The sequence below is a fragment of the Anoplophora glabripennis genome, unplaced genomic scaffold (genome assembly GCF_000390285.2).
Source record: "Anoplophora glabripennis isolate ALB-LARVAE unplaced genomic scaffold, Agla_2.0 scaffold1035, whole genome shotgun sequence".
NCBI lineage: Eukaryota > Metazoa > Arthropoda > Insecta > Coleoptera > Cerambycidae > Anoplophora > Anoplophora glabripennis.
In genome coordinates, this window is record NW_019417611.1 from 104,412 (window position 1) to 121,289 (window position 16,878).

The 16,878-nt window shown below is 36.5% G+C and overlaps 1 protein-coding gene and 1 long non-coding RNA gene across 2 annotated transcripts in view; both read right to left on the reverse strand.

Moving 5' to 3' along the window:
* LOC108913557 overlaps nt 1–1,232 on the reverse strand; it is a 54,175-nt gene extending 52,943 nt beyond the window's left edge. Inside the window, exon 1 of the mRNA XM_023456435.1 lies at nt 1,227–1,232. The gene's annotated coding sequence lies outside the window, so the exon portion shown is untranslated. The remainder of the gene's footprint in view (nt 1–1,226) is intronic.
* Nucleotides 1,233–14,417: 13,185 nt separating this feature from the next.
* On the reverse strand, nt 14,418–15,802 carry LOC111692426. Its single transcript, XR_002763226.1, has 3 exons — nt 15,127–15,802; nt 14,889–15,045; nt 14,418–14,823 (listed from the first exon to the last, which is right to left on the reverse strand). It is a non-coding gene; the product is annotated as an uncharacterized LOC111692426 (long non-coding RNA).
* Nucleotides 15,803–16,878: the final 1,076 nt, after the last annotated feature.

Here is a 16,878-nt window from a genome sequence, read left to right on the forward strand (position 1 = left end):
CTCCATGTAGGCCGCCGCCATCTTATCGCTAACGACCAATCAACTTCCGCGCAGACCGCCGCCATCTTCTTGTTAGTGACCTATCACCTGCCCCCGTGCCACCATGACACTTCTTGCAGCTCGATGGCCATGTTACGTCACTTCCATGCCGCCATGACACTTCTTGCAGCTTGATGGCCATGTGACGTCACTTCCATGCCGTCATGACACTTCTTGTTAGCGACCTATCACCTGCCCTCAGCCTCCTCAGGTAGCCACCCCCGTACCGCCATGACACTTCTTGTTAGCGACCTATCACCTGCCCTCAGCCTCCTCAAATAGCCACCCCCGTACCGCCATGACACTTCTTGCATGCCAACACCCACGCATCTCTTGCACAACGACAATGCCCACAAGAAGTCGCTGAAGGAGCGCGCCGAACTCGATAGACACTGGCCATGTGACGTCATTTCCGCTGCAGAAACGGCCTCACTTATCTACTGGCGGTAAGTTCAAATTTCTAGATTTAAACGTTTGCGTAATAGAGATCGGAGTGAGGGAGAGAGGTGGGCTGCAATTGACGGTAAATTTAAAGTTGGTTTCGAATTTTATTTGAATTAATAAAGTCTTGCTCTGTCTGAGATTCGAACCCCGAACCTTTGGATTCCAAAGCGAGCCCGTTACCTCTAGACCACCATAGTAGCATTTAACAACAGGAATAATGTGGTTGATATATTGATGCAAAATAATATTTCAGCCATTAGTATAAAATTTACGGTTGGGTAGCGCTTAAAATCTGAGGATAAAAAATTTAATTACTAGAAGAATTCCATGCTATTTAGGAAATGAGTTAATATGAACAAAAATAAAATATGTTCAATACATGCGCAGAACATAGTTGTAATTAGTGCCTTATTGGTGGTAAATTTAAATAGAGATCGGAGTGAAGGAGGGAGAGGACAGAATTTTATTTAAATTAAAGAAGTCTTGTTCTGTCTGAGATTCGAACCCCGAACCTTTGGATTCCAAAGCGAGCCCGTTACCTCTAGATCACCATAGTATCATTTAACAACAGGAATACTGTAGTTGATATATTGATGACAAAAATACTTCAGCTATTAGTGTAAAATTTCATAATCTTAAGATGAGAAAGTCAAACATAGCTCCGTTTAGGTCTCTTAAACGAAAAAACATGCGCATTAGCACATTATATTTCGCTAACGGTTTGAAATAAATAGCTGTGTCACTAAAATTGGGTTAAAATATTTACGAAACATCAATTTTTTTACAAAAGTTTAACACGAAAACGAAGCATTGTCTTAAAATCACTGTCTGTTAAATTTATTGTACATACTTAATTAACACCCTATATAAAATTATCTATTTAATTACTAGAAGAATTCTATGCTATTTAGGAAATGGGTTTAATAGAAACCGTTGTTATTATTATCTTAATAATGTCGTGTCATCTGTATATATATCTTAAGTTCGTATTAAAGCCAATGTGACCAACGATAACTACTTATTCTTTTAAATAGCAAATTATATTGAAAAAAGTTCAGCCTAGGTCTGAGAGAGAACATATTAAGGAACAAAAAAACAGATATAAAAACCTTTTAAAATCTAAGAGTTGTCATGTCACTTCTTTAAGAACATCCTGTAGACTGCTGCTGCTGCTGCTTCTGAAGTGACCTGAAGAATGTAGGTACCTAGAGGAGAGGAATGGAATGAGAAAGAAAATCTCTGTGTACATCGTTTAAGACTGCTTCTTAAAGCTGTTAAAAATTCAGACTCAATAGGTACTAGTTTAATATTAGAACGAGAGAGAGATAACAAATGGTATTGTTACCTTTATACATGTGTCATCACAAAGCACGACAACAGCCGGCGTTCATTCGTCAGAAATTGAGAGGGTATATGAAACAAATATCAAAAATTCAAACACAGCTCCGTTCAGGTCTCTTGAACGAAAAAACATGCGCATTAGCACAAGATATCTTATATTTCGCTAACGGTTTGAAATAAATAGCTGTGTCACTGACGTAAAAGCATCAGCCACGTATCCAGGCGACAGACATGCGCATGATGTATGTATGTATGTATGTATGTATGTCGGAGGGTGGTGGAATTGTCTTCCACCGGCACTTATGCCTTTTTAGGCCCCTTGCACACCCTCCTTCATTACTCGAGTACTTTTCTTCAAACCATTTTACTTACTACACGGATGGCCTGGTGGCAAAGTCTCGTACAGTTAATGTATGATAGCATGGTCTTGAGTTACAGAGATTTCTTGCTCTGTTTTCATTACCATTTATCGGGGACCACACGCGTGCGGCAAATGTTGGGCGACCCAGGTCTCTTGGTAGGCTGCCACAGCCACGTCCCCGAGCCTGCCTTAGGTCACCCATCCAAATTCCGGCCCACGTCCGTGATGCTTGACTCGGCAGATCGAAATCCGCCGGCCAAGACACCCGGCTAGGCGGTCCCCCAGACATGCGCATATTTGTACATCTACCGGATGTTTTTCTTTAAATAATGTGTAAAGACCATTACATATATTTTTTTTATAAAAATACACTATAAATATGGAGAAGAAATGCCGTCGGACGGAATATCAGTTATAATGTAAAAAGTGGTTATTATATTTGTTGCATAAATTGTTAGGTAAAGGGTGAGATGTGGAATATTTTTTCAATGCTGATTTTTTCTCTTAATCATGATATAAGTAAAACCTTAAGATCACTATGCTTTAGACTAAAATTGAAGCAAAAATAATAATAATTCCAGATATTTAGTTTTTATTTCAACTTCAGATCTACATCTATGTCGTATGAGTAAAATGCCAAAATAGTACAAGTTAAATTACTAATTTAATTAATGATGCAGTTATGAAGGATTTCGATTATTTTTCAAAAAGATAGAGAGATATAGAGAAAAAGACTGTAGGAAAAGATAAAGTTATTGTACGCTTTTTATATAAACATTATTTTGAACGAAAATAATTCATTTACAAAAGATTTGTCGTTTTACTACAAATTGATGGTTTTGTAAATGTCGAAATGTTTATTATGTTGTATATGTTACGTTGAGAATATTAATTTCAAGTAATTTAATGATAATATACTATACATATATTATCGTTAACAATTAAAGTTCCTTAGTAAAAGTGTTTATCTAGTTTAATACTACTAGATTTATCCTAGATTAAACATTTAAAGAATACATATATTTATACAGGTAACAAAAATATTTATACAGGTAACCAAAATGCTTGTCCAAACTTGAATAACAGATTCTATTTCACAAATACCTGGTGCAAAATGACATTCGAGCTGAACTTGGTAAATATAAAGATCACATTATGAACTGAGATCACGTGAGCAACCATTGAGATTGATGTTTAGAATATGGACAAAAATAAAAAATATGTTTATTGCATGCGCAGAACATTAGTGCCTTAGTTTCTTCAAAATCGCAATGTTAGCATAAATCATGATAAGGGAGGTCAATGAACTCCAAACAGCAACAGCATTACATTACATACGGTATTGCATTATTCGATTTAGGTTCGATCAGCACCGCATTGAAATTGATGGGAGATTTAAAATATATGTAATATTAAAAAAATGGTTGCATAGTAGATCTCGGGATGATGATGATGATGGTGATGGTGATGGTGATGGTGATGGTGATGGTGATGGTGATGGTGATGGTGGTGGTGATGGTGATGGTGATGGTGATGGTGATGGTGATGGTGAAGGTGATGGTGAAGGTGATGGTGAAGGTGATGGTGAAGGTGATGGTGAAGGTGATGGTGAAGGTGATGGTGAAGGTGATGGTGATGGTGATGGTGATGGTGATGGTGATGGTGATGGTGATGGTGATGGTGATGGTGATGGTGATGGTGATGGTGATGGTGATGGTGATGGTGATGGTGATGGTGATGGTGATGGTGATGGTGATGGTGATGGTGATGGTGATGGTGATGGTGATGGTGATGGTGATGGTGATGGTGATGGTGATGGTGATGGTGATGGTGATGGTGATGGTGATGGTGATGGTGATGGTGATGGTGATGGTGATGGTGATGGTGATGGTGATGGTGATGGTGATGGTGATGGTGATGGTGATGGTGATGGTGATGGTGATGGTGATGGTGATGGTGATGGTGATGGTGATGGTGATGGTGATGGTGATGGTGATGGTGATGGTGATGGTGATGGTGATGGTGATGGTGATGGTGATGGTGATGGTGATGGTGATGGTGATGGTGATGGTGATGGTGATGGTGATGGTGATGGTGATGGTGATGGTGATGGTGATGGTGATGGTGATGGTGATGGTGATGGTGATGGTGATGGTGATGGTGATGGTGATGGTGATGGTGATGGTGATGGTGATGGTGATGGTGATGGTGATGGTGATGGTGATGGTGATGGTGATGGTGATGGTGATGGTGATGGTGATGGTGATGGTGATGGTGATGGTGATGGTGATGGTGATGGTGATGGTGATGGTGATGGTGATGGTGATGGTGATGGTGATGGTGATGGTGATGGTGATGGTGATGGTGATGGTGATGGTGATGGTGATGGTGATGGTGATGGTGATGGTGATGGTGATGGTGATGGTGATGGTGATGGTGATGGTGATGGTGATGGTGATGGTGATGGTGATGGTGATGGTGATGGTGATGGTGATGGTGATGGTGATGGTGATGGTGATGGTGATGGTGATGGTGATGGTGATGGTGATGGTGATGGTGATGGTGATGGTGATGGTGATGGTGATGGTGATGGTGATGGTGATGGTGATGGTGATGGTGATGGTGATGGTGATGGTGATGGTGATGGTGATGGTGATGGTGATGGTGATGGTGATGGTGATGGTGATGGTGATGGTGATGGTGATGGTGATGGTGATGGTGATGGTGATGGTGATGGTGATGGTGATGGTGATGGTGATGGTGATGGTGATGGTGATGGTGATGGTGATGGTGATGGTGATGGTGATGGTGATGGTGATGGTGATGGTGATGGTGATGGTGATGGTGATGGTGATGGTGATGGTGATGGTGATGGTGATGGTGATGGTGATGGTGATGGTGATGGTGATGGTGATGGTGATGGTGATGGTGATGGTGATGGTGATGGTGATGGTGATGGTGATGGTGATGGTGATGGTGATGGTGATGGTGATGGTGATGGTGATGGTGATGGTGATGGTGATGGTGATGGTGATGGTGATGGTGATGGTGATGGTGATGGTGATGGTGATGGTGATGGTGATGGTGATGGTGATGGTGATGGTGATGGTGATGGTGATGGTGATGGTGATGGTGATGGTGATGGTGATGGTGATGGTGATGGTGATGGTGATGGTGATGGTGATGGTGATGGTGATGGTGATGGTGATGGTGATGGTGATGGTGATGGTGATGGTGATGGTGATGGTGATGGTGATGGTGATGGTGATGGTGATGGTGATGGTGATGGTGATGGTGATGGTGATGGTGATGGTGATGGTGATGGTGATGGTGATGGTGATGGTGATGGTGATGGTGATGGTGATGGTGATGGTGATGGTGATGGTGATGGTGATGGTGATGGTGATGGTGATGGTGATGGTGATGGTGATGGTGATGGTGATGGTGATGGTGATGGTGATGGTGATGGTGATGGTGATGGTGATGGTGATGGTGATGGTGATGGTGATGGTGATGGTGATGGTGATGGTGATGGTGATGGTGATGGTGATGGTGATGGTGATGGTGATGGTGATGGTGATGGTGATGGTGATGGTGATGGTGATGGTGATGGTGATGGTGATGGTGATGGTGATGGTGATGGTGATGGTGATGGTGATGGNAGTAGAGTTATTGAAGAAAATATAATATATTTTTTTTTAATTTGACATCCTGTATATCCTAAACGAAGCGTTTCCAGACCTAAGTTCATAGGAAACTTTTTGCTTAAAATTACGTAGAACAACATACTGAAGGATGTACATCTCCTCCTGAAACACCCTGTATACTTTGTTTACCTGTAAGAACGCTCATTAAGAATTTTTAAGAATATGTGGAATATGTTAAGAGAAGAGACAAGCAGTTGAATTTCTGAAAATATTGTTGCGTCAATCAAAAATTAAAAACAGAAGAACTTTCGAATCAAAGGTCTCCTCTTTTACGTTAGTAACCGTAATCGAAGATCGAATGAAAAGGAAGATATATCCCCACCTAATCCTGGTAATCGATAAAACGGACACCAGGAATAATAAGAAAATATTGTTTTTCTCCAACTTTCACAAATCTATAACATTTTTAGTAACAAAAGTATTCATTTTTAATCCTAGTTGACACTTTTAATCAAATTTTAATTCATAAAAGTTTATTCAACAATATTTACAATAATGTTTGTTTATCCATATTGATATTAAATACACAGAATGAACAAGTATTAAAATTAAATAAACCACTAAAACTACCACTACCCTCATTCTTGGAGTAATTCTCAAAGCAGTCCAATACTTTTTCATTAATAGTTATATTATTTTCAGGTGTTGTGAAATCAGAAATGACAACGGTGCTTGGTTTATCATTACCAACATCAACTTTATTAAAAAGTCTTCAATTTAGCCTTCCGCCACAATGCTCGATCTCCATCCTCCGTGTCTTTTAAGACAAGTGTGGTCTCTACCACCGTCAACTAAAAGGATAGCAGACATTCGTCGTAATGCGTATCCATTGTACTTTTTCCAGTTGTCCAGCTTCAAAAATTGCGTCACTTCTTGCGAGACGGCACTGATTTTATGAATAACGGCCACCATTCGATGACACTATCTACTAACATATCTGAGAAATAATCGACGTTCTAGCAATGTGCGTGAACGTAAAGCAACATATTTTCAATAAAAACTTAAATAATTGTCTCCCAGTACAAAAAGAACGTGGATCTTGGTTTTGGTATTGGGAATTACCTTCATCATCAAATATAAATTATCAGACGCACTATTCAAAAAGTAATAAACTTACTCCTTTGTAAATACTCGCTATTTTTTCGGTATATATACCCCTCATTTTGTATCTTGAGAAAAGCACGTAACTTTGAATATTTAATAATAATAATAATAATGATAATGACAATGACAATGACAATGACAATGACAATGACCATGACGATGACGATGACGATGACGATGACGATGACGATGACGATGACGATGACGATGACGATGACGATGACGATGACGATGACGATGACGATAATAATAATAATAAAGTAAAGTAAAGTAAAGTAAAGTTTATTGACCAAAATATATACGATGACGATGACGATGACGATGACGATGACGATGACGATGACGATGACGATGACGATGACGATGACGATGACGATGACGATGACGATGACGATGACGATGACGATGACGATGACGATGACGATGACGATGACGATGACGATGACGATGACGATGACGATGACGATGACGATGACGATGACGATGACGATGACGATGACGATGACGATGACGATGACGATGACGATGACGATGACGATGACGATGACGATGACGATGACGATGACGATGACGATGACGATGACGATGACGATGACGATGACGATGACGATGACGATGACGATGACGATGACGATGACGATGACGATGACGATGACGATGACGATGACGATGACGATGACGATGACGATGACGATGACGATGACGATGACGATGACGATGACGATGACGATGACGATGACGATGACGATGACGATGACGATGACGATGACGATGACGATGACGATGACGATGACGATGACGATGACGATGACGATGACGATGACGATGACGATGACGATGACGATGACGATGACGATGACGATGACGATGACGATGACGATGACGATGACGATGACGATGACGATGACGATGACGATGACGATGACGATGACGATGACGATGACGATGACGATGACGATGACGATGACGATGACGATGACGATGACGATGACGATGACGATGACGATGACGATGACGATGACGATGACGATGACGATGACGATGACGATGACGATGACGATGACGATGACGATGACGATGACGATGACGATGACGATGACGATGACGATGACGATGACGATGACGATGACGATGACGATGACGATGACGATGACGATGACGATGACGATGACGATGACGATGACGATGACGATGACGATGACGATGACGATGACGATGACGATGACGATGACGATGACGATGACGATGACGATGACGATGACGATGACGATGACGATGACGATGACGATGACGATGACGATGACGATGACGATGACGATGACGATGACGATGACGANATAATGATAATGATAATGATAATGATAATGATAATGATAATGATAATGATAATGATAATGATAATGATAATGATAATAATAATAATAATAATATTTATTGTGCAAGATAAAGCAAAAAAGAGTAGTTTGCACAAAGGGTAAGAGTTTTGGCGTAAGCCATTCTTCCATTCTACCCAAAAAACAAAAACAAATAGCATATGTGACAACAAAATAACAAACAAACAAACAAACATCAAACATCAGACAGTTGAATAAATATTGAAATATAACATTTATCCCCTATTTAATTTGGTACAATTCAATACAGTTGATTACCTAAAAGTAATTGTTTCAGTTTTTTTATAAAAAGTCCCGGTGTCAAATCAAGAAAATTCATTACCTTATTTAAACATGTCGGTGCCAAATATGAAAATGAACCTGTAAATTTAGATGTAGAATGTTGAGGAATAATGTGTAAGTTAGTTCTTAAATTGACCATGCACATCAGAATTTCTGGAAAGTAAATTAAATAAATACTTTGGCATTTCATTTTTACAGAGTCGATATAGAAACATTATTAAAAGATATTCAATTTTTATAGACAGGTTAGGTTCAGATAATCTTCTTAAATATGGAGTTGTGAGTAATATGTTGTCTATAAGGTACACAGCTAACAAACCCGATGCATGCGTTCCGAATTCTTTGAATTTTTTGTTTATTATACTCTGGTAAAAAATGGTAATAAACTTGACTACAATAAAATATATTAGGATAAATTATTGCTTTAATAATCTTTAATTTAGTTTGTTCATCAAGTATGTTTTTTAGATGATATATTGATTTTAATTTATAAAAACATTTTGAGAATACTCGATTTACATGTTCGTTAAATTTTAAATCATTATCGATTATAATACCAAGATTTTTGGCTGACTTCACCCAGTTGATAATAACCCCATTCACCAAAATATTGTTATCAGCACATATTTTATCCCTCTAACGTTCATTTCCCATATACATAGCGACTGACTGTCTTAATTGGATTCACACGTAAACCATTATCACTGCACCTATTATAAAAATTTGTAGTGTCTTCATTGAAAAGAGACAAAGCTTCATTACTTTGAGACGCAGAAAATGATTTATACAATTGGACATCATCAGCGTTCAAGTGCACCTGACAATGTCTTATAATCAACGGCAAATCAAATGTAAACATTGAAAACAATAGCGGCCCAAGAATACTTCCTTGAGGTACACCGCACACAGGTGTCTGAAATTGAGAATATTGGTCATTAATTTTCACTCTCTGCATACGTCCATGAAGATAACTGTAAAACCAGTTTGCTTATATCAACCCCCTTCTTTATATCCAACGTTGACCGCAACATGGAATATTGTGACCAAAGTGTTGATTTTATTTGCAATGTTTGAGAAATACACCATCAATACATCTTCTGAATACAGCCTAATGTTTTTTTCTTTGCACCAATCCATAAAACGTTGGTAGACACATTCATAGACACATTCATACATTTCTCCAGATTTCTTTGAGAGAAGATTCAAAGAAGCTCTTTTGCACACTCCAGTACATTCTCAGGTATACCTAAATCTTTATTAGATTCTATCTTTACAGAGTTTGAGAGCACATTGAACCACAAACAATCACAAATGAACTCAATTAGCAAAATAGCGACTAATGTTTGACAAAGTATCCATGACTATATAAGTACATCGATATATCCTATTTGCCTGGTTTGCTTTATTATTCCAATTTGATTTTAATAATTTCAAAGCACAAATTAATAATAATTAAATGGGGGATTTCAGTTGGAGAAAAAATATCGTGTTTTATTCGAATTAAAAGTGTATTTTTTGTCTTGCAATTTTGCATCGGCTTGGCTACGCTATGCTTCGCCTCGCAAATACAAAATCTGCTCATCACAAAAGAAACTCTTTTAACCCTAATATAACAATATACTATTACCTACTGNGTATATAATCGATTCAAATAATTTACTAAATACACACAACTTACTTATACCTCTATAATTATTAACGCAATTTTTATCTCCTGAATTTTTATATATAGGAATTAAATAAGCTCGTTTCCATGAAGTTGGAAATTCACCTATACTCCACGGTCGAAATTATAGAGAGTGATTCATCGCTAGCTTTTGGACTAGTAAGAGGGATGAAGCGTGCCGGGAACGAAAATCCATTGGCGTGTCTGCGTAAAAGGCAACAAGATATAGAAAATAATGAAAAAAGATATTAAAACATAACATCTAATATTTTTTAGGGTTTGGTTTGCTATAACAGGCAGTTTGATCTATTTTAATTATTACAGCATTTTAAAACGTCCCAATTGTGTTTTTTTTAATTTATAAATTTATTATAGCCATGGAATTAGACCCCTCGTCTACGCTTATGCTATGACGTTTCTCAGAATGGGTTAAATCAAGTCCGTTTACACCCACTTAAAAAGCATTTCCCTATTCCCTACCAAGTGCAAAAGACAGATATAGAATATAGAGCGACGTTCAGTGTAACTCGGTCTCTAGATGATTATAGATTCTATCGATGTACGTAGCGAGCGGAACAAAGATAAATAATATTGAACCGTATAAAAATCATTTTATATTTTATACGTATTATGGTAATAGTGTTTTTATATTATGTCTTAGTCACTCTTTATAATTTCGACCGCGGAGTATAGGTTAAGAGATTTATTAAATATTAATGACAGAGGTACATGCAAAGCTGGGGCACAGTTTTTTACAAAATAAGCAGGTAAGCCATCAACTCTAGCTCCTTTATTTGGATATATGAACCAATTTATTTGATATCAAATACTCTGTTATTTGTACTAAAGACATACTGTTACCTCCATTCATATTTGTGCAATTAAATATTTGGAGTGGTTTTTGTACATATGGTTCATAAACACTTTGAAAGTAAGATGAGAAAAGGTTACATACATCAGGACCATTATGAGCATATACTCCAGTAGTCATTCTGTCCAAAAATAAAGCGAAGAAAAGAAAGTGAACCGGGAAAGCCAAATTTTTTTATATGTTGTGGAGGGTGCTTAGAAAAGCTTAACTTGAGATTTGAGACCAAGATTTCCTATGTGCATTTTCCGGCATCTTGGAAAAAGGGGTAAATTTTTGTTTTTGCTATAACTCGGTTCTCCGTCGAGATACAGAATTGTTGTTTTGTTCTTTTTTGTTAATCTTTCGACGATCTATAATTTAGGTTCTATAAACTTTTTACCTATTATTGTTAGTTGTTGAGATATCGAACAAAATAGATAAAAATTCAAAGATTCGATCTGGTTTTTCGGGGTTTTCTTTTTTTCCTTAATACTTATCGAAAACATGTCTATTATAAAAGTTGTAGGGGGTGTTTGTACGAACAATATGGTGTCTTTGTTTTTTCTCTAGGGTGATAATTGCGTGTTCTATCGCGCCGCGAAGTCGGCAAGTCCGTGCGAAGTTTCGATTTTTCCGTTCACGCGCCGCCATCTTGAAGAAAGCGGTAAATTATGGTTTTCGCGATAACTCGGTTCACCGTAGAGATAGAGATTTGTTATTTTGTTATTTTTTGTTTCTCTTTCGACGATCTACAATTTAAGTCCTATAAATTTTTTACCTAACATTGTTACTTGTTGATATATAACAAAATAGATAAAAATTTAAAGATTCGATCGGGTTTTTCGGAGGTTTCTCTTTTTGCTTAATACTTATCGAAAAAATGTATATTATCAAACTTGTAGAGGATATTCGTACGAATAATTTAATACTCTTCTCTTGTTCTTTCTCTAGGGTAACAATTGCGGGTTCTATCGTGTCGCGAAGTCGGCAAGTCTGTGCGAAGTTTTTATTTTATGGCTCGCGCGGTTTCATAGGTACGTTGTAATGGATTCGAAATAAAGAACTAACACACACACATATGGAATTTATTATACAAGAATGTTTTCGTGTTGAAGAACTATCTACGTCTTCCTTCTCTGCGACGGCCCTGGTTCACAGTCCCTCTGTTGAGGATACTTTTCGATACGTGGAGATTCTTCGACCATATTTTCTCCGACTGTTGAATCATCTTCGGAATCTAATTCGTTGTCATAGATCAGGACATCGACTTTGGCAACGTTCTTGCATGTTTGTCCACTGCAATTCCGGCAAATGATTGAACATGCAATGCCAGCTCTTCTGCACCCACAAGCAGTTCCGCATTTTTCCTTGCATTTGCAAGACATTAGCTTGAAAAGCTCGAGTGGCGCAGGTTCAGCCGTGTTAATAATCGGCTCTACACCATGGTCCGTTTGTCGTCAACCCCATTCCTTCGGATCCTTGTAAAACCCAAGCCAAGCTTGTACCTGATGATACGTGCGAACTATGTGTTGTCATGCTGCGCGTCTTGTTGATGGAAATGATGATGATGATGATGATGATGATGATGATGATGATGATGATGATGATGATGATGATGATGAAGATGATGATGATGATGATGATGATGATGATGATGATGATGATGATGATGATGATGATGATGATAGGTTGAATCTATTTCTGGTAATAGAATTTGCGTAGCGTTGATATCGTAGTGCATTGATGTTTTAGCTGTGCTTCTCACCGCTATATAGGGCAATGAGAAATCGTTCTCTCGTGGATGTCAGAACCTCCGGATCGACGTGTTTTCGTTTGAATAATTCAACCGATGATAGAAGTTCCGTATGTTTTTCCAATATGCTGATGAATTTCGATTTCGATGCTGAACAAAGATGAGGTGGTATCGCAACCACTGAATGCATGAATGAAAAATATGTTTTCGAGAACGGATTTGTTGTGGTACAATGGTACATACTACCCTCCAACGAGAGTAATGTGTTCCTGATGTATTTCCTTTTCCCGATTTTCGAAAGTATACGTTTCCTTTGTCCTTCGCTAGTCCAGTGAGCAAAATCAAGAGATCGATGTCTTCGCCGACAATTTCAACCGAATCGTACTTTGATGCTTCTGCGAGTGCGGTGGTTATGATCAGAGTGTCCGCATCTTCAAAGGCTTGTTCGACTCTGATTTCGGTTTGTGCGAAATGAAGGCGGAGCATTTTCATAAACTTATCTTTGTTTTTGTTCGATATCTCAACAACTAACAATAATAGATGAAAAGTTTATAGGACTTAAATTATTGTAGATCGTCGAAAGAGTGTTAAGACAACAAAACGACAATTCTGTATCTCGACGGGGAACCAAGTTATAGTAAAAACAAAAATTCTCCACATTTTCCAAGATGGCGGAAAATGCACATAAGAAATCTTTGTCTCAAATATCAAGTTAAGCTTTTCTAAGCACCCCCCACGACATAAAAAAATTGGCTTTCCTGGTTCACTTTCTTTTCCAAATGTACAGAATGACTGATGGACTAATAAACATCATTGAAATGCATAGAGTTGGATATGCCAAAATCTGTTCTAGAATTTGATATAAAATTCCAAATTTTTTTTTGGATAAGATTGAATATCATTTTCTATACTGTTATAATATAATATAATTTTTAAAATCTCTGTGTATCAGCTGTTTACTTTGACGTCTAAAAAGACTAAATTGAATATAATCGCTATGATTATTAATATTAAGTGATAAACCCTGTACTATATATACGGATAATATTTTTTCAGTAATTATAGAAATATCCAAATTTCTACAATGATTGATTATTTCTCAGGCCTGACGTTGAAACGTCCATACTCTCAGATAATTTAAGTCATGATTTATCATTACCGCAATCTATTTCAATAACAATAGGGTCTGACTGATACATTATACACTGACATCAACAAAAAGTGAGTAACGAAAATGCAACGCATATGCCTCACAATATATAAGCTGTTTATTAGACTAAGTGCAAGTTATGATGTGTCTCTGGATATTGCATACAAATTACAAACTCGGGGACGTGATCTAATATATTTCACCAACCTGCTGTGCTTTTAGTGTGTTCTAATGCATTTATATGGTGTTATTAGAATAACACACAGAATATAATATATGGTGTTATTAGAAAAATATAAACTAATATCAGATCGGCAGTATGGCTTTAGGGAAGGAAGGTCAACGGAGGATGCCATTTACAAATTGACATCATATATATATAATGCTATCGATAAGAAAAATCCTGCACTGTGCATCTTCGTTGATCTCTCTAAAGCATTCGATACAGTCAGCCACAAAATACTTCTTGAAAAACTAAAATATTATGGAATTAGAGGAAATGTACATAATTTAATAAAAAGCTACCTATGCAACCGAAAACAACAAGTAAATATTGGTGGGGTAAGAAGTAATCTAGAAACCGTTACCTATGGGGTTCCACAGGGAACGGTTTTGGGTCCTCTATTATTCACAATCTACATAAACGATTTACTTACCCTTAACGTAAATGGTTCCATTCTAAGTTTTGCTGATGATACTGCTGTGTGGTATGAATCAGAATCTTGGTCAGACCTAAAAATAAAAGCAGAAAAAGATTTCAGAAATATAAAAGCTTGGTTTGAGCAAAATAAACTTACCTTAAATGTAGAAAAAACCAAATTTCTTCCATTTACGTCCTATGCAGCACGTTTACCTCATATGGGTCCACTAATTATTGATCAGAATACAAATATACCTGAAGAAGAGTCTATAAAATATCTGGGTGTAATTATAGACAGACATGCACGGTGGAACCTACAAATAGCAAATATTGTAAAAAAAATCCGAGGATTATTACCTCGACTCAAATATTTAAGAGACTTCTTAGATACGTACCACTTAAAAATATTATATTATGCCTTAGTACAGTCACACTTGAATTATGGTATAATTGGTTGGGGTGGAGTATCTGATAGCCACCTACAAAATTTAAATATTATTCAAAAATGGATAATTAAATTGATATATAAAAAAACCATTACTTACCCTAGCGACCAGTTATTCAGAGAAAGCGGTTTAATGGATGTACGTCAATTATTTTGTTATAATATTTTAATAAAAAACTATAAAAAAAAATATTTAATTCCGCAATCGATAAATCACCCATATAGTACTAGAAACAGAGACAATTATGTTAATCCAAGGTCTGTAAAAACAATAGGACAAAGAAATTTTAACTATCTGGCTTCAAGGTTGTATAATATTTTACCAAATAATCTTAAAAATATAAATGTATATAGCTCTTTTAAGCATAAAGTAAAGCTATGGATTCATGAAAGAGGCAGAGAAATATTTCATAACATCATAAGTCAAAAAAATTAAGTTTAGTGTTTTATAGATATTTAAGTGTTGTAAAGAAGTGTTTTATATTATCTGTTGATAAATATATGTAGAAGTGTATTGTTCACTGTATAGTCACGCACAAGCGGTAGTAGCCGCTTCAGTGACTTACTAGTTTATTTACATAAGTTCTGTTATATCATTGTTTTGTAATTTTGATTTGTTTTATTCATGTTTTATACATGTTGTGATTTTATGTTGTAATGTATTTTGTTCTAAGTTTGTCATATACTTTTGTAAATAAACTTATTATTATTATTATTATTATTATTATTATTATTATTATTATTATTAATAAGAGTGTCAAATTTAAAATATTCTGACGTAAAAGCAAATATTTTCAAGAGAAGATCAGTTGAAAGAAAAACGCTTTTAATAAAAGTAGGTACAACAATTTCAATCAATACGAATGGTAGCACTGTCCGGATCATTGTTCATTGTAGGTATTTCACTGAAATATTTGCAAATTAAAAATCTATGTTGGTGTTATAGATAACTTCAAAAATTTGCTTCTTGGATAAAAAACTATGATGAATACGGGTCCAAAGACTCCGGTTTTGTAGGTATAGAATGTACAACTGAATTACATGAATATATTCCTTGAAATAATCCCTAGCTCATCTATCTACCTCCAGCATCTTCAAACGTATTTTAAACGTCTACATGACTGAAGTGAGTGCGCTAGTCCGCTCATGTGACAACCGCACGAATTGCACATAGGTACTATTTTTCATTATGAATGCAATAAAATTTTAAAGTCCAGGGGTGAAGCCACGGTGGGGTCTACATATTTTTATTCAGTTTAAGTTGACATAAATAACTGTCATTTAAATGTCACTTTTTTAAAATAATATTTTCGAGTGTGTAGGTATTTAAATTTTTATTACTCATGACGGAAACAATTGCAATAATTTAATGTTTTTAAATTTTTTTTTTAATTTTAAAATATGGTTTGAAAGTACTCAGAAAAACGAGTATTTAAAAAAAAAACATGATCCGCCCATTATTTTCGGAGTCCATTAAAGTTAACCATTATTTACATCAAAACTTGTTGAGAACAATATTGATATTCTCATATTTACTATTGTTACATTATCTAATATGTATAGAAATAAAAACAGTAGATGTTGCTAGGTAGGAGTTGTAAATAAAAATAAAAGAAGAAGTGATATATAGAAATTTATTGAACTGTTAAAATATAGTCTTGTAATTAAAAGGATAATAAAGAAGAGAGAAGGAAGCCTGAAT